This window comes from Pithys albifrons, chromosome 2 (assembly GCF_047495875.1).
Source record: "Pithys albifrons albifrons isolate INPA30051 chromosome 2, PitAlb_v1, whole genome shotgun sequence".
Taxonomy (NCBI): Eukaryota; Metazoa; Chordata; class Aves; order Passeriformes; family Thamnophilidae; genus Pithys; species Pithys albifrons.
Window position 1 is genome coordinate 45257544 of NC_092459.1, and position 18537 is coordinate 45276080.

Genomic DNA, 18537 nt, shown 5'->3' on the forward strand with positions numbered 1-18537 from the left:
TGACGAGCATCCAGATGGACATTTTAAGGGCTTCGAGGTGAAAGAAAAGAGTTTGCCAAAAAATGTCTGTTAATTAAATAAATTCTGCTGCTTTAATATAGTCTTTTCATACCATTAAACTTCCTTATTCTTAAATTCACCATTTGAGCTGTGTTGGGCCTGACAAATGTTTGGTTTATAGTGACTTGTATGTATCATCCTGTAGAACATTTTTTCCCCCTGCAGTTTGGCTGGAATTCCAAAGGATGCACCTTGTTTTAGAAAAGAAAGAAAGGTAATGCTAAAGAAAAGATTATGCACACGTAGCTAAAATCTCTTGTTTTTTACCAAGAAGTAACTGAAAATTAAAACCAGAGAAAATTGAATGTTTTTTGGCACCTGGGCCTGTAAAGACAGAATGGGAAGGGTCATAATGCTGTTTGCACAGCAGTAACACGGCATAACCCTTTTTTTACTTGAATGGTAATGTGGACCTGGCTCTGCAGAGTTTATTTATGTGACAACTCCAAAATAAATTCAAAGCCTAATAACTATGCTGTCTTTTACCACTTTTTTAGCGGGTTTTTATATCCTGAAAAAGAGGGAAATTCATCGTATGATCCTTTTGCAGGTGGCAGAAGCGAATCCCCTTGTTATTCAGGCTGCTGTCATGCAGAGGGAGGCAGAGAGCTAGGAATAACCCGGAGCAGAGAGCACACAGTAGCGAGTTTGCCCTTTTTGCCGCCCCGGGCAGGGCTTTCACTTACTGCAAGGACCCAGGAGCTTCCCCTGGCCCAGGAGGCTGCGCTGTGCCCATCTGGAAATAAAACCAGAATGAAACTCCCTGCTGAAAACAGGCATGAAAATGCCAGTGGTTGCAGTCCGTTTATCTGATATGAATATTCTCTCCTCTTCCTTTAAAGGACATGAATCAGATGGGCTGGGAGAAGGTTCTCCCAATTCACTGATGGTTTTGTGCTGTTCTGGTACAACCGTGTTGTGTGTTATTTTTATTTTAATTTTTTAAGTGGAGTTCAAATTTCTAGGTTCAGTGAACTGAATTGTGCCATTTTCCTTTTATTAACTAGAGATTTTTTAATACCTGTAATACTTCCACTGAGTCAGCTTAGAGGAGTACACTTCAAGAATAACTCTGCTAGCACAGTGGTCTTTGGTGGCTGATTAGCTGTTGTTTTGGTGTTACCTGCTGATGCTAATGATGATCTATATGCTGTTTAAGTTTCCTATAATGTCGAACTGCTCTTGTTTGCAAGTGTGTGATTTGCTGGTTATTTCTGATTTTATTCACCTTTTTTGCAGACTGAATTACTCAGCTAGTCCAGGGTAAATATTTGCATATCTAAGATGGAAGAGATTTTATATGCACAGCAGTGTTATTGGACAGTTTTATCCCCTTTATCAGGAGGGAACCAAAGCTAGGATCTAGCATGTATATATCTAGCACAGCAGCTGTTCATGAAAAACAATGTATCAGCAAGGCTTCTTTTCCACCCAAATAAAAAGCTATTAAATTAAGGGTAATTTGTGTCTAGACTTTCACTCTCAGCTGTCTGCTTATAGTCAGAATGAGCACTGTTGAGACTGAAATTCCCTTTTCTTCACTGAGTTGGAAATAACATTTGTAAGCATTTAGGAAGGAAATAAACCTATGAGATTACTCTCAAGCTAGGATTCCTCATGCAGTGGGAATGCAATCACCTTCTAGCTAATTCAGGAAGAAGATGCAGAAATGCAAAAGTGACAGTCTCTCTTTTATATACATAAACAAAAGCAAATTAGTCACATATACAACATTCAGAGGGCTGCAAGGCTTTCAGTGACAAGGGAAAGTTTCCTGATGGGACAGAAAAATCTGGTGAATGTAGTCACACAGGATGATGTGATGATTTGCATCTGCTGCTTACAGTGTGCAACCTGCAGTCTCCAAGGGTAGCTTTCTCCAGGTAAGATGAGCATAAGATGAGTGAAGTATAATTATGAAGCATCCAAGTCTTGGATAAGAAAATCAACAGAGGAAGATCAAATTCAATGTAAGAAATGTAGGTAATGATCTAAACTGCGTATGTGTGACTTTCAATTCTTCTAGCAGATTGATTTTACTAGAAAGGAAATATTGCAATGATAAAAATTAATTTAGGTAAGTGGAACAATGAGCTCCTTGCATGTCGTGTAGATAACCTTGAGCTGCTTGGACTGGGGGAGATCCAGGATGAGGAGGGAAATCTTAGAGACACTTTTATCTGTATTATCACTGGGATGATGTTTTGGCAGAGCAGGATACTCTCAGGGACTGACACATCTCAGGTCTGCAAACTTGGGGAGTATTTGTTTAAGCATCACCTTTTGGAAATAAATTTGAATACTTCCTTATTTTAACTAATTTCTTCAATGATTTTATTTTATCAATGCTACAAGTCCTTGACAGTGGATAAACTTCTGGAATTATATACAACGAATAAATACAGGGGTTTTTTTTCTCTTGTGTGCTTAATTTTGTTACTAAATTTGCCACTGAACAGTTTTTATGTTTTCTAAATGACTAAGAAGTTCTTAACTTCAGGTTCTCCAGCATTTGCCTATTTCTCATAGAATTAATCTGGGTCATGAGAAACATCCTAATGTGGTCGAAGACAGCTGAGAAAAGTTGAGAAGTGCTTTTGAAAAGAATTCAAATACTTTAAATGCTGATATGTTTCCCTGTTCAAGAGTTTTAAGAAGAAATCATGAGAAATTATCAGCTTTCCTTTAAAACAACAGTCCCACGTATCACTTGTTGATATGCATTTTCTGAGAAAGGTCAACAGTGCAAATGTTGCCGTTCTTAGTTTGTATGCTTGAGAAAACTGGAGTGTGGTTTTTAAAGCCAGCAAGAATCCTGGAAATCGGCTGGTCAAATTCCAAGGTCTGGAGCCCTGAATCTGCAGCAGCTGCTCCTCTGGCCTTACTGTGCCCTGGCCTTTAGAAACAGGCAGTTCAGAAGTATGCTTGTGGGATCAACTTGGTGGAGCATCCAAGATGTTGTCCCAATTATGCCAAACCCTGAAACTCACACTTCCAATTTTCTGCAAGGCTGTTATTTAAAATATTTTTGTGGGTGTCCTGTTTCTGGAGAAACTAAGAGAAGAAAACTATTGTTTTAAAGACTTTTACTGGAAGCATTTCTAGGAGAATCTGCTTGTGGTTATTTTCAAGTCCTCTTTCCATTTGAAGGAAGAGAGGGGTGGTGTTTATGTTGAGTTACCTGTGTGAGTAGTAGTTAGCAAGCAAGGCAGAAATCCTGTTGCAGAATGCTTAAATACTATGATTTGACCAGTACTGTTAAAAGGGGGGAACAGTGTGGAACTGTAGGAGATCGTATGTGTGTATGTATGTATGTATGTATGTATGTATGTATATGTATGCATGGCCAGACTTGGGGAACGCAGATTTGGGCAGGGCTCTCCCCACGTGGGTCAGCCACGGTTAGTACCGGGGACTGTGACAGTCCCGAGGACTTCCCTGTCACTGTCCAAGCTCGCTCGGCCATGGCAGATGGACCTCAGGACTTAAACGGTGGGGCCAGTTCTGTGCACGCTGTGCCTCACCTAAAAAATCCACTGCACAGGCTGGAAGGGCACACCCACGTGGGGAGAGCCCTGCCCAAATCTGCGTTCGCCAAGTCTGGCCATACAATGGGGAGTGGCCTAACTAAGCTCTAACTGGTCTAACTGGCTGTGCTGCTGCATCCTTTTCACTCCTTGGGCCCAAAGGGGTCCCATGATAGAGAGATGGCAGCACTGTCCCATGAATACAGTGCTACTAGTGCAGGAAGAGGGGAGTTGAACTATTCTTTCCAAATGAAGCCACTTCAACCTGCCACATTTCTCTCATATGATCAGGATAGGAGAAGGAGGGATGATCCTTGATCTTGGATACAGTGGGCTAATAATGCACAGAGAAGGGCGCAAGACCTACAACATTACAAGTTCCCCTGAGCCATTTCATGGAGTAGATCCCTATTAGTATTAAAAGCAAATCAGACATGCTCTAGCTCATTTTGATCTTCAGTACCTAGTTATTTAATATTTGAGGAACAGTGTCATATTACCATCATAAACTTCATCTGCTATCTAGATCAGAGTGTCATAGATGAAACGGCCGAATGATTAAAAAAGACTTTGAAAAATAAAGCAGAAATAAAGAATGGAACAGAAAAACAGGTGGCCCTTTATTGATGAAACAATGAGATAAAGATTTGATTGCATGTAGTTCCACTAAATCCTGAGAGTTTTGCTGAAGTTTAGCAAACTCTAACTTACCTGTAAGAATCTTTGCATGTATCAGCAGTACTCACCAGTACTGGGTAAAGGAGAATCAGCTGATAGTTTTTTAGGCTTTCAAAATTCTTTGGAAAAGTAGTAGCAGAAAAAGTGCTGCTGCTCGTTATGGTTTGCCCTAAGACAAAAAACAGCACAGCCAACCAACCAACCAACCAAGCAAACCTTCAGTGTTAAATATACCTGACAAAGAGCTGGAAAAGGGAAGAATATATGACAAAACTTGCAGATACACAGCAATTTTGGCTCTTCAATGATGAAGGAATACTGGTATCCTCCAAAGCCATGAGCAAGCCTGAGGAGATGTAAAGAAGGAGCAAACATTTCAGTTCTTCTAAAAATGTGTGCTATGTTGCCAACAGACTCTCCAGCACCGATATCAGGCCAAACTCAGCCATCCCAAGCACATCCTTGTTTCAGAAGTTGGCATTAGCAGCATCATGCCAGAATCAGATACCAGAGGAGTGATAACTCTGAAATAGTAACACACTTGAAGTTCTGACGGCATGTGAAGATTTGGGAGGAGTGTGTGTGTGAGAAGAATGTTGCATACACTGGAGCCAGGACTCTGTTCAGGCAGGAGGATTTGTTAGCTGGCATTCTTTCCACATTGGAAGATAGGCATTCTCCAAGAACCATTGAGGTGCCTCGACCTGCAGCAGCTGTTTGTCTTTTGGGGTCTGGCAGAAGACCCTTTCTTGAAAGAAATATGAAAACAATAAAAATACACACAATGTGCATTCCCCTCACCATCACATTCCATTCTCTGACACATTTTCAGAATTTAAAAAAATGGGGGATTACACCATTGTGTGGATGGAAAGCAAAGAGTACTGATGGCATTGCTTACAGACATCTTACACTCATGTTGCTTGAAGTGTTGATGCTCTCCAGCTGGTCTGATTATGGCTTTTTGCAGAATCCTGCCACAAGGACGCTGGTTTTGCTTTGCCCTGACACAGCACTGAAACCAAGGAGCTGAAACATCAGCTCTAGTTTCTGCTTTCTCACCTTGGTACTGACTGTACTCTTAAAAGTCTCAATAAGTCAGCTGATGAGATGGAGTTCTTTTCACTGGTGAACTGAAATGTATTTCTCAATGCTAAAAAAAAAAGGGGCAGGGAACAAAGTATAAAAGCACAGAATAAAGTTTCTTTTATTATAAGCCAGTGTTTTGCATCATGGAAAATGAGACAGTGGCACCTTTGCTCTTGACAGGAAGCAGAAGAAAGGCTTGGCTCGCCCCCACTCACCTCTAGTAATGGCTAACATTCATATTTTCAGTATCATGGCTCTGAGGCTGCACCTTTATTCTCTTAGGTCTCACTCTTTTTTAAGTGTTTTGAGCATTTTTTCCAGTTTTCCTGCCCTTGTTTTGTGCCTCCCTGAGCTGTGGTACTTCCACTAGAGGTCGGCTGCAACACACCATTGCCCAGGATCTCACCAGCCTCCACTGCTCAAGGGATACCAGCAGGAAAACTCTCAGTTTCATTTTTCCTGTTATCTAAAATGTAAAATGACCTGAAAATCTCTACCATGTGTCCAGGGTCCAAAAGAGATGCATAATTGTTAAACAGAAATAATATACTGGTTTTACATGCATGGCTTGCCTTACAAACTGCACCTTGTATGAGTGCAGGTGGTCAGCTGAAAAGGGCAAAGGTTTGGTTGCATAAACTGGTCTGTAAGCCTTTCCTCAAATTAACATTTCACTAGGCCAGCTGAACTCACCAAGCTATGAGATAAGCACAGGCAGACATGTTTACACAACAATGGAATGATGTACATCACCTTCATTGTAGGATGACAGTGGCTTCTTAATTTTTGAACAGGATTTTCAAAGTACATCTTTGAGGCTAATGCTATTCCTCAAAGCCAGTGATAAGAAATTTGCTGTTGACTTTGACTGAAGGACAGTAGTTTTGAAAATACTGGGGTTTTTTTTGGAGGCACCATAATTAACAACCTGGAGTTTCATTGTGTCTGCTGGAAAAGAAGGAAGAGACAGGACCAGAATACCTCCTGTTTCCTTTTACCACTGTATTTTTAATATATATATATATGTATGTATATATATATTGTTACTGATGATATGCAGTATTACTTTGCTGCAGGATTTCACATCTGTCTCAGGAAATGTATAACAGTACCATCTCCTTTTGTGCTTTACATTCTCCAAAAATTTAGAAGCATCTTCTGCAAACAGCAGACGATGAGAATGTTTCCAGTTTATGATGCACAGGTTTCTCAGTGTCCTAGTTCATCAGGTGGGACCAGTTTATCACTGTGTGGGGGTGACCAAAGCTGTGTATTCCACACCCTCTATTCATTTCCCATGAACTGTTAACAATGGACCATTTGCAGGAGCTGCCCAGGGCACACCTGACCCCTCAGGCTGTGAGCTGGGTGTGAAAGACACCTGTGAGACAAGAGCTGTGATAACTCCCCTCCAGGAAGTCGTTAGCACCTCCACACCCAACATGAGGTGCCATGTCTGCTGATGGGCCATCAATGATCCCAAAATACCCCATGACTCACAGAGTGAGATCACCCATTGTGTAATTCCCAGCCCTGGGGGAGGTACTGGGCAGTCCCACCTGGACCTGAGGGTATATAATCTTGGGGTTTGAACACCTTGGGGAATTACTCATCAGATCCAGAGGAGGACCAGAACCTCGACAGGACTGCAACCATCGTTTGCACCAACAGGTTTCTCACTTCCTTTTACTTTGGACTCGAGAGAACCATGTAGGGCTCAGCACAGGGGCCAACAAAACCATTGCGTTTATGCCCCAGGGGGCTGGGTTACACTTCTGGGCTTTGTGAGTTGAAACCAATTTCTCTTTGTATCTTTGCATTTATTGTAACTTTTTTTTATTAAATTGTAGCTGGCTTATAATCTCTTTTGTGTTGTATTCATTTCTCCTGCCAGTTTGCCTTTAAACCAGCACAGTCAGAGAGAGAACTGAGAAACACTAATCCTGCCAGGGCTCTGGAAAAAAGAGACAACTGGATGCCTTATTTAAAGATAATTACGAGGAACTTTCCTTTTTTAGTTAGTGTTAGTCCTAACCTGTTTTCAGGATGTACCTTTCAGCAGTTAAACTCTAAAATGTTTCTTTTGACAAATGGAGTGAATATTTTTTAATAATTCAGGCCTTGTCAAGTTACAATATTTTTCTACAGTCCAGAGCCCCTATTCATATTTGTTGAAAATATAGAGTGAATGTATTGCATTTTCTTTAGTTGATGCCTCCTATATAAAAAAAATGTAGCAATATTCATAAGTTTTGTGGTTACTTTTATGTCAACCAGTTTAAGCTTAAAGTAGATAACCTGGAAGCAAAAGCTTTTGATGGAACCGAAACAATAGAATAATGGAGGTAAGCTGATGGATCTTCATTCAAAATCTCTAAGGTTAATACAACTAAAAGTGATTTAATTTAAAGTTATTTTAATTTATTTCCCTGGACTGTTCCAGGGAAATTGAAATCTTTAAAGAAAGGTTGCCTCAAGTTTACCTATCATGTATTTATGCCTGAATTCATTAAAGACCCACTACTAAGGTGCTACAGAGGTATTTTCCACCTCTTTCTCAGTTCAGGAGTTTCTAAAGGCAGCTTGAACACTGGCATATGTATTCAAAAGCTCTGAAGTTCACCTAAGTCAGGTCAAAATGAGCCCTGAAATTTGTGTCAAAGGGATTGCTCAGAACAGCTTTTTTTTAATATGACCAAAGTTCAGACCTGTGCTCAAAAGACAAGGAGAGATGCTCCAAAAGTGAGGTACAAGTCAGCAGGGCACAATGTGCCCCCAGGAAGTGGTTACTGAGTGTCTCTATTTTGGCTCTAGCTTCACAGCTTCTCTTGGGTTTGGTGATACAATGCCATTTTTGGACATTTTGAGGATGTGCTGCAGGACAGCTCTGTCTATGTTGCCTGCCACCCAACCTCCCTGGGAAAATGTCCATGCGTATTCACAGATGAGGTCTGGTTTGCATCCACATCAAGCCTGAGGCACCTCTGATGCCTCCCATTCATTTGTCCTAATTGCATCTTACTAACTGCATGTCCCCTGCAGGGCTGACCTGCATCTGCACAGTAAGCTCTGCTCATCCACCCCTGCTGCAGGTGCATGGAGGAGCTGTGGGGTGTAACAGTCAGATGTGCTGGGGTCTTGCCATATTTTTCCAGGGAATTTTGAGCAAGTCTGGTGTCCTCATCTGTAAAACTGGTATAACAGGCGTGCTCTGCCTCTGAAATATGACTAGAACTAATGCAATTGAGATGGTGAACTGCTACTGTAAGACTGGATCTATATAAATATTTCATTCAGTAATACCCAACTGGCAGTCAGAGGATGAGGTTACTACCTCTCACCCCCTGGGTAAGCCTGAAGCACCATGAAAAATAAGAACACCTTGTGGTTCAGCTTCCAGTTTTACACAGGAACCAGAAAATAAATACCTTCTCTGAAACTGTCAGGAGTCATGCCCCTATGTGCTCTCTTCTATCAATAACCACACACCTGACAAATGGAAAGGCCTTGGTGTGCTGTCTCTTTCTTCCTTTAGTACTCAGGTGGTGTTGGGTACACCAGAGCAGCCTAAGTCATGTCTTGAGCTCATGCGAGGCTGTTTCACCCCTGAAATGTCCCTGAGCTCCTTTGTTTTCTCTTTCTGAGGAACCACCACTTCAGTCATTCCAAATACCTCTGTCCCTTTTAAATTGTTTTTCCTTCTGTGTGTAGTGAGGTTCCATTTGTTCATAACAGGTGATAAATAGTCCTATGAAACTCCTGTTCTTAATACCCTTAGAATTTCTATCAATGCTTTTCTAGAATTCCTATCAACAGAATTTTACTGATGCTAATATTTTCTAAATCACGACTATTGTTTTTCAAATTATACTTCTGATAGAAGTGGCAATTAAAAACACTCCTGCATGATTACATGTGTTTTTAAAAAAATACTTTTGTATTACTACTAATTGTATTTAACTGCGCTTTGGCAGTAATCTGTGTATATTTAGTCTCCCTGATTCCTATCTAACATTCATTATTACTTTTGTGGGTTGCAAAGCATTTGAGAGAGAACTCACCTTAAATTGCAAAGTTCAGAAGTGGTTATGTAAGCTTTACGGCTAAAGTTGACCTTACAATATTTTAAATAATTCAATAGATTATTTTAGAAAGATTAGATGTTTATGGCTTCTTAAAAAAATATTTAGCAATGACATAAGTTTTCTTTTATGATCCTTGTTTTCAGATCTTTTCCCCATGCCAGATACTTCACAAAGAAACCATTCTTTCAAATCTTACCACAGCAGGTAATTCTTCCGGAAAGCTTGGGCGCAAGCCATCATCACCACTAGCAGAAGTAAAAAATGGCTTTGCAGCTCATTGAGACAATGAAAAAAATAAGGTTATTCTCCTAGTTTTTTGCCATAGTGACTTGATCACCAAATATGTTATGTTTGATATTCATCATCACTCATTAAAGGTGAGGGTTAACAGGAAAGGAGAGAGGTAGTCCCTCCCCTCCATAAGTGTCAGGAAAAACCCCCAGTTTCATATTCTTTTTTATCTGGTGTGTTTCCTCCATTTGTTGTTACAGGCAAGTCCATTTGTCCATTTTCACCTTGGAGAGGGGACAGCAAGAACTTTCCCAAATAAAGGAGAAGCAGTAAGGAGCAGTGCTGCAGAGGGGACATGCTCTGAACTGACCTTGACTCACTGCAGGGTGGGGTCAGGCTTGCTGACTCATTGGCCTCGTGCATCTTTTGTCTATAGCTGATGTTATTTGAAACAAGGTCTCAGACACAGAGAGTGGTGGAGGATCTCCAGGAACGCATGGTGTTTGAAATAGTCCTGTGAGGTCAAGTTCTACCACTTCTTTTCATGCCTCTGGACAGCAGATCTCTGAGCATGTCTGGGAGGAAATCTGCACCCATACTGAGCTCCACCACGTGCTTAAAAGGGCAGTAAGTATGATTAATAGTTAATTAATACATCTAACAGGCATTTGTCAGCTCTGATAGAGGGCTTCTCTAACAGGTTATGGATACCATCCTTCCCCTTTTTCAAAATTCATTCTCCTGCCACTGCTACTAAGCAGGAGCTGCCCAAGCTTCAGTGTGTGGTGGTGTGCCAAAGCCACATGTGGGTTGTCTTCTCCTTGGTGCTTACCAGCTGCTGTGCAGCCACCAGTGCAGGACAAGCAGCATGAGATTGCACCTATATGAAAATGTGTGTGTGTGCCTGTAGCAGGGCTGGGGTGTGGATTTGGCCACAAGAAATGTGCCTTGGTATTTACTGGAGGGTAGTGGTGTTAGGAAATGGGTTAGGATGTGTGTGTGGATGAGAGAGGAAGGATGGTGCATGCTTTGTTTGCTGGATGCCAACTGGCAGCTAAGCACCTGTGGACCTGACAGCAGATGCCTGCTTTGTGCAGGGGCAGGTGTGATAGCAAGTTCCTGCTTTCAAGGAGGAAGTGGCATCTGTGGGCCTTGCTTTACAGAGGCTCAGAAACTGCACGAGATCTTCAGGTTTTGGAGGGGGGTGGGAAAAACCCTCATAGCCTCACTGACAGGGTAGTGGAGGAGCAGTAGGACCAACTTCTCTGGTGTCTCGCAAAGTTGTAGTAACTGTGTAGCAAGCTCTGTGACAAATCCTCTGAATATGAAGGTATCCCTTTGATGCAGATGGACTTTGATCCCTATTTCTTTATTGTCCTTCCATCTCAGAAGTCCTTCACAGCCACTGCATTGGTAAGTATAAAAGCACAGAACTGTTATGTCCCAGAAGTTTCTGTATCTACAGTCCAGTGTTCAGTTTGTCTCACTCTGCCCATGGGCCTGGGTGGCAAGGTAAGAAAGAACTGAAAAACCTCCTTGCTTTGCTGCTGTTTTGTAAAGAGGAAAGGTCTCAGCTGCTAGGACTGGATGCAGATCCAGTGTTAATTAGAAGGTCTTGCCCCCCTGCACTCGGCCAGGACCAAACAGGCCAGGATACAGGAGCAAGGGAAAGGGAACAGAGGGAGAGACCATTCAGTCTGCCATCTATTTGCTCTTTCCTGCTGATTAATCTGCCCCAAGCCTGATAACAACTCTGTGTTAAGAAATACCCACATTTTTCTGTCAGGAAAAGCTCCCCTGCATGTCAACACACTGAGATTCTGCCTACCTCGGGCTGACCCAGACCAGGAAGTATTTGATTACTTAATGAAAACTTCAGTAACAGAAACAAACGTTGGGTTGACTCATGCAAGTGACATGATGATTAATTTTTTAAAAAAGAAAGAAAACAGGATTGCACTGTTCATCTTCTGTCAAATGCACCAAGTCAAACACTGGTTTAGGAAAGAGTACTTGTCTGGGGGCAATGCAAGGAATAATATATTCAGGAAAGATATTGAGGTGCTGAGAAGAGCAACAAGGCTGGTGAAGGGACTGGAGCACAAGTCCTATGAGGAGAGGCTGAGGGAGCTGGGCTTGTTTAGCCTGGAGAAGAGGAGGCTCAGAGGTGACCTCATCACTGTCTAGAACTACCTGAAGGGAAGTTCTAGCCAGGTGAGGGTTGGTCTCTTCTCCCAGGCACTCGGCAATAGGACAAGGGGGCACGGGCTCAAGCTCTGCCAGGGGAAATTTAAGTTGGAGATCAGAAAAAAATTCTTTCCAGAGAGAGTAATCAGGCATTGGAATGGGCTGCCCAGAGAGGTGGTGGATTCACCTTCCCTGGAGGTTTTTAAACTGAGATTGGATGTGGCACTGAGTGCCATGATCTGGTAAATGGGCTGGAGTTGGACCAAGTGTTGGACTTGATGATCTCAGAGGTCTTTTCCAACCCAATCGACTCTATGATTCTATGAACATGACTGTTCTCAATTTTGAAACAGTCTAGTCATCAAAGTTATTGAAAAAACAGAATTAGATCCTCCCCAAAGAAAACAAAGGTGCTGTCAAAGTCTGTGTTTTTAAAATAAAAATTTTGCTGCTATCCAAAAATGTGCTGTCACTTTTTTCCTCCTGTTATTCACATTTTTCAGACAGACTTGTCTATCTTTTTGAAGTGGCAATTTTAAGAGGAAATACTTCATACCATGCTTAGTCCATATGCTTACTGTTATATTTAACAGATGTACAATGAATGCTGTTGATTCTGAAAAATATATTTTAATGATATTTGACCTCATGTTATTTTAAGTAATAGAGATGGAAGGACTCAGTGTTTCTAAAGTTTAAGAAATTAGACCTTTGGAATCAACAAGGACAGGATGAATATACTAAGTAAGGACAGAGAAATCAATTCCCAGCTAATCTGTTATTGTAAGGATTATGTAAAGAATTCATTGCTTGACAGTTTGTCATCAAGATTTGTTTGGCTTGAAGGAATTTTTGGAGACAATACACTCATGTCAACTTGCAAATTTATAGAACTGCCAACGTAGTCCTAAGTTTATACATGTCACTTCTATGAGTAGCTTTGTTAGGATGTCTCATGTGGAGCAGAATAAATTTGTCAAGCACAAATTTGTAATGATACATTAATAAGATTTTTTTTCTAATCGGAAGAAACAATGCCAAGATCAATACTATGAAACCTTTAGCACACTGAAAAGAATTCCAATTTATGTCATCCAAATAAATTGGGATAGAAAAGATAGAAGAATTTTTCTTATCTACTTGATTGTCTGAGAAAGTTAATTGGATGATGCCAAGTAAATGACTGTCAATGATGATCCACAATTAATAAATACTTTGTGACTCACAGTGATCTCATTTACACTGATATTAATGCCATTTAATTTCACTGATACTGGTGGAGTAACTCCTGACGCTTGCAAGAAGGCCTTGGTAGAACTGATAGCAAGATGGGTGTAGCTGTTTTCCTGCTTGCTGCTCTTCTGCTGCTTTCTGTACTACAGTGCTGAGTGTGCTGGAAAGGAGTGAGAAGAAAAATCTAACTATTTAATAAAATATTGGAGAACATTAGACAGAGATTTTAATATATGGTTGTGTTGGGGATGTTGTGTGTATGTCACAGTAAAACTTTCCTACAGCTTAATCTGATGTTTCAATTTTTCTTTTGTGTCTAGAAGGAAAAGGATGAACTGGGAGGTCAGAGATGTCACTAACCATATCTGGGTTGATGTTTTGATGAAACAGATGCTCTGACTTTCTCTGGAAAATTTCCTTGCTCCGACTCTGTCTGCAGTCTCATCTTTGAAATGGGAATAACGTTTTCATACAGCCCAGGGACTTCATAAGGATAAATCAGTAAGAACTGGAAAGCAATCAAATGTTGTGGAGTTATATGCTGTGATAATTTCACTGCTGGCTGGATTGTGAATTTCGTCCAATATGGAACTTTGTTTTCTTTTCTTTTTATTATGATGAAGCCTATGCATAAAATTGTTTAATGTTTAATGGACATATATGTATGTATAGCCTGAAAAGCCTGAAAGAAGGAAGAACAATGGGACCATCATACTGTTTCTCTGACAGCAGCAGCAGTGCTATCCTTTTCCATTATTCCACACTGCATCTTTCTATGACCATCTGTTCTGCAGGCAGCACTAGTTTTCTTTTAGACAACAGATGTAGCCAGTCTACTTTGGAGAGTTTCAGAAATCAACTTGAGTAGAAAAAATGTAATTTCCAGACAAGAAAAAGGTACAGTTGTACAGGCAGCTTACAGCTGCTAGGGTTGGAGGACAGCACAGCGACTGCCCACGGGGAGCACGTGGTGAGGAGAGGAGACTACTTGTCCCTTCTTTTCTTACATCACCTGAGAGACTCAGAGCTAAAGGTAAAAAAAGCAACATAAAATCAGCAGAGATCAGTGTTAATTTTTTTTAAGAGGGGAGCTGTCATCCAACTGAAAGTGTAACGGTCCTCTTGTTCCAGAGAGTGTGCCTGGGAATCCCTAACTCTTTCTAGTCCATGGAGAGAAGCCTGATCATCAGTGCCACTCCTTCAAGGCTGGCCACCTAATTCCCAGCACAGAGGGCACCTCCTGGCACTGTGCTGCAAAAGAGGCACTGGGGTTTCTGACAGCCTGAACTCTCAGCCATGTGGTTGTTACACCCCAGCTGACTACAAGGGGAACTACCACATAACCCTTCCAAAGCGTTTTCTTCACCAGGAATACCTAACCCAGTTTTCTGGATCTCCCTATGCCAACTGCGTTGTCATCATTGCTCAGTTATCTGGGGGATTCAGGGTAACCTGTTCCTCAGAAACACATCTTACCTTAACTGGCTAAATACTGCCAGTATTGTCTGTAACAAACCTAAGAAATTTGTCACGTGGAAGTGCAATGTCAATAATGCCAGTCAGATAAATATTTACTTAGACAGGTGCTGCTGGTTGTGCTTAAACTCAGACATTTGTAAGTGTGGGACTATCTCACAGCATGGACATTCCTGAGAAATTTGAGGCATTCTGCAATTTATGGAAAACTTTTAATGACTTCCAGCATGTATTATTAGATTTAGATGGAGTTTAGGACTTTCTGGTTTTTAATCTGGGATGAGGGTGTGTGGCTGAAGTGACACAATTAGTATACTTGTTTCACAGATTGGAAAAATTAATTACTAATTTAATTTTTCAGACTTACAAAATTTTGATTCCCCAGCCTTTTTTTGTGAAATACACTGAACAGAATCACTATCTCATGCTGACATTAGTGAGCTATACAGTATTATATCACCTTAAATTGCACCCATTATGGGATGAGGATGGTCACCTGATGAACAGGGAAAAGGCAGAGGTGTTTAATGCTTTCTTTGCCTCTGTCTTTGACGTAGGTGATGGACCACGGCGGTTTCAGTGCCCTGAGCCCAAGGACCATGACTATGAGAATGAGCAATTCCCAGCTGACCTTGAAATTGTGTGGGATTTGCTGCTCCAGCTGGATGCCTGCAAATCTACTGGGCCTGATGGGTTTCATCCAAGAATCCTCAAAGAGCTGGCTGATGTCATTGCAAAACCTCTCTCAATGATTTTTGAGCTGTCTTGGGAATCTGGAGAGGTCTCAGCTGACTGGAAGTTAGCAAATACTTTTCTGATTTTCAAGTAGGGCAAGAAGGAGCACTCCAGAAACTACAGGCCTGTCAATCTCACTTCAGTACCTGGTAAAGTTATGGAGAAGATTTTCTGGGAAGTATTGAAAGCCATCTGAAAGACAACACAGCTTCATGAAAGGAAAGTCCTGCTTGTCAAAACTGATTTCCTTTTATGACAAGGTAACCCACCTGGCTGACCAAGGGAAGCCAGGTGATGTCATCTTTTTGGACTTCAGGAAAGCTGTCTATACTGTCTCTCACAGGATCCTTGTGGACAAAGTGTCCAACACAGAGCTGGATAAATACCTCATGTGATGGGTGAGCAATTGGCTCATGGGTTGAGCACAGAGGGTAATAGTGAATAGGGTAACATCAGACTGGTGACCTGTCCCTAGTGGGGTTCCACAGGGCTCCATCCTGGGCCCTGTGACCTTCAACATCTTCATAAATGACTCGGACACAAGCCTGGAAGGGATACTAAGCAAGTTTGCAGGTGACACAAAACTGGGAGAAGCTGTTGACTCCCTCAAACGCAGGGAGCCTCTGCAGAGAGACTTCAACAAATTAGAGGACTTGGCAATCGCCAACCATAAGAAGTTCAACAAGGGGAAGTGTTGGATTCTGCAGTTGGATGAGGCAACCCTGGATGTTTGTACAGACTGGGGAATGAGCTGCTGGAAAGCAGTGCCATGGAAAGGGACATGGGGGTCCTGGTCAATGGCAAGTTGAATATGAGTCAGCAGTGCCCTGGCAGCCAGGAGGGCCAACCCTGTCCTGGGGGACATCAGGCACAGCATCACCAGCCAGTCAAGGGAGGGAATTGTCCCACTCTGCTCTGCACTGGGACAGCCTCAGCTTGAATATTGTGTGCAGTTTTGGGTACTGCAATATGAAAGATACTAATCTATTACAGAGTGTCCAAAGGAGGGACACAAGGATGGTTAAGGGCCTTGAGGGGAAGCCACATGAGGAGCAGATGAGAGCACTTGGTGTGTGCAGCCTTGAGAAGACTGAGGGGCGACCTCGTTGCAGTTACAACTTCCTCATGAGGGGAAGAGGAGCAACAGGCACTGATCTCTTCTCTGTGATAACCAGTGACAGGATCCAAGGGATCCTGAGGTTGTGTCAGGGGAGGTTTAGGTTGGATATTAGGAAAAGGTTCTTCACCCAGAGGGTGGCTGAGCACCAGAACAGACTCCCCAGGGAAGTGATCACAGCACCAAGCCTGACAGAGATCAAGAAGCGTTTGGACAATGCTCTCAGGCATGTGGTGTGACTCTCAGGGATGCTCCTGTGCAGGACTAGGAGTTGGACTCGATGATTCTTGTGGGTCCCTTCCAACTCAAGATATTCTGCAATTCTGTGATTTATGTTTTAAAAATATAACCAGTTAAAATTCTTAAATGAAAACTACTTGGAACTAGAAAATTGTGTTTTTCTGCTAAAGAAATGTTGAATAGTGTTCCAGCATCTTCAGATTTCCAAGTCAGAAAAAGTTATGTAAAGCCTTTCGTTTCCAGTGGGAGTTGTTAGCTTTCTAGGAAGCAGGTGCTGGGACAAAGTCTCGTGAATTCTACATAACGTACCTTTCTTTTCATCCCTCTTTATTTCAGTAGCAGAAGAAAAAATGCAAAGATCAGTTTTGACCTTCTGTGTATGCACCCTGTGATGGGGAGATCAGCTGTGAAGTACTTCAGAGAGCCCTAGCAATGAGAGAGACATTATTGCACTGTGGGCTCTCTTTATCCTGAACTAATACATGGATATGGATATGTACTTTTGAACTTCAGCTAAAGCCTAGATAAATATTTACTAATCCTATTACAGTTTATTTGGCAGTGAATCTAGAAGCAGAGGCAACAGTACTTCCTTAACAACAGTTTCTAATGTGGCTTGGCTTTATTTTTAATATAACACACAGAACTGGAACGACAGTAAAGCCATTTTACAGGCAAACCACTTGTCTATGTAACATACTCACTGGCATGTGATATAAACACAACATGTATGGCATTGTTTTGTAAATATGTTACAATTTAATCTGTGCCCAAAATAGGAGAACCTGTGATAGGAATCCCTCCACTATGTGAGCTGTGAGCCAGTGTGATGGCTCAGCACATAAAGTATCTGAAACTGAGGTACTGAGTCAATGTTGCACCCTCCCTAGCAGACTGCTTAGGATGCAAGTGACCAGAGGTGTCACTTACAATGACAGAAAGTCCTGCAAACCAATGTGCTGCAATAACCCCCTGCAGTGCTCCAGGCTGGGCACAGAGTGGCTGGAGAGCAGCCAGGCAGAAAGGGACCTTGGGGTACTAATTGACAGGAAGCTCAACATGAGCCAACAGTGTGTCCAGGTGGCCAAGAAGGCCAATGGGGTCCTGCCCTGTATCAAAAATAGCGTGGCAAGCAGGACCAGGGAAGTGATCCTTCCCCTGTACTCTGCGTTGGTGAGGCCACACCTTGAGTACTGTGTTCAGTTCTGGGCCCCTCAGTTCAGGAAAGATATTGAGGTGCTGGAGTGGGTCCAGAGAAGAACAACAAGGATGGTGAAGGGACTGGAGCACAAGTCCTATGGGGAGAGGCTGAGGGAGCTGGGGTTTAGCCTGGAGAAGAGGATGCTCAGGAGAGACCTTATCACTCTCTACAACTACCTGAAAGGATGTTGTAGCCAGGTGGGGGTTGGTCTCTTCTCTCAGGCAACCAACAGTAGGACAAGAGGACATGGGCTCAAGCTCTGCCAGGGGAGGTTTAGGTTGGGCACCAGGAAGAAGTTCTTTACAGAGAGAGTGGCCAGGCATTGGAGTGGCCTGCCCACAGAGGTGGTGGATTCTCTGACCCTGGAGGTTTTTAAGGTGAGACTGGATGTGACACTGAGTGCCATGATCTAGTAATCAAAGTGGGGTTGGATTAAGGGTTGGACTTGATGATCTCGAAGGTCTCTTCCAACCCAACTGACTCTATGATACTATGATTACATTATCTTAAAACTATTTTCTGTTTTCTTTTGAGTCTAGCTTGGAAGAAAGTGGTTAAAATATATATAGGTGCATAATTGTTGTTGGTACCTCAAAAGAGATTTGTTAAGCCCCTTAACTTAAGCAGAACTAGAGAAGAAAAATTAAAACCTGCAGGCAAAAGTGCCACACAAATACC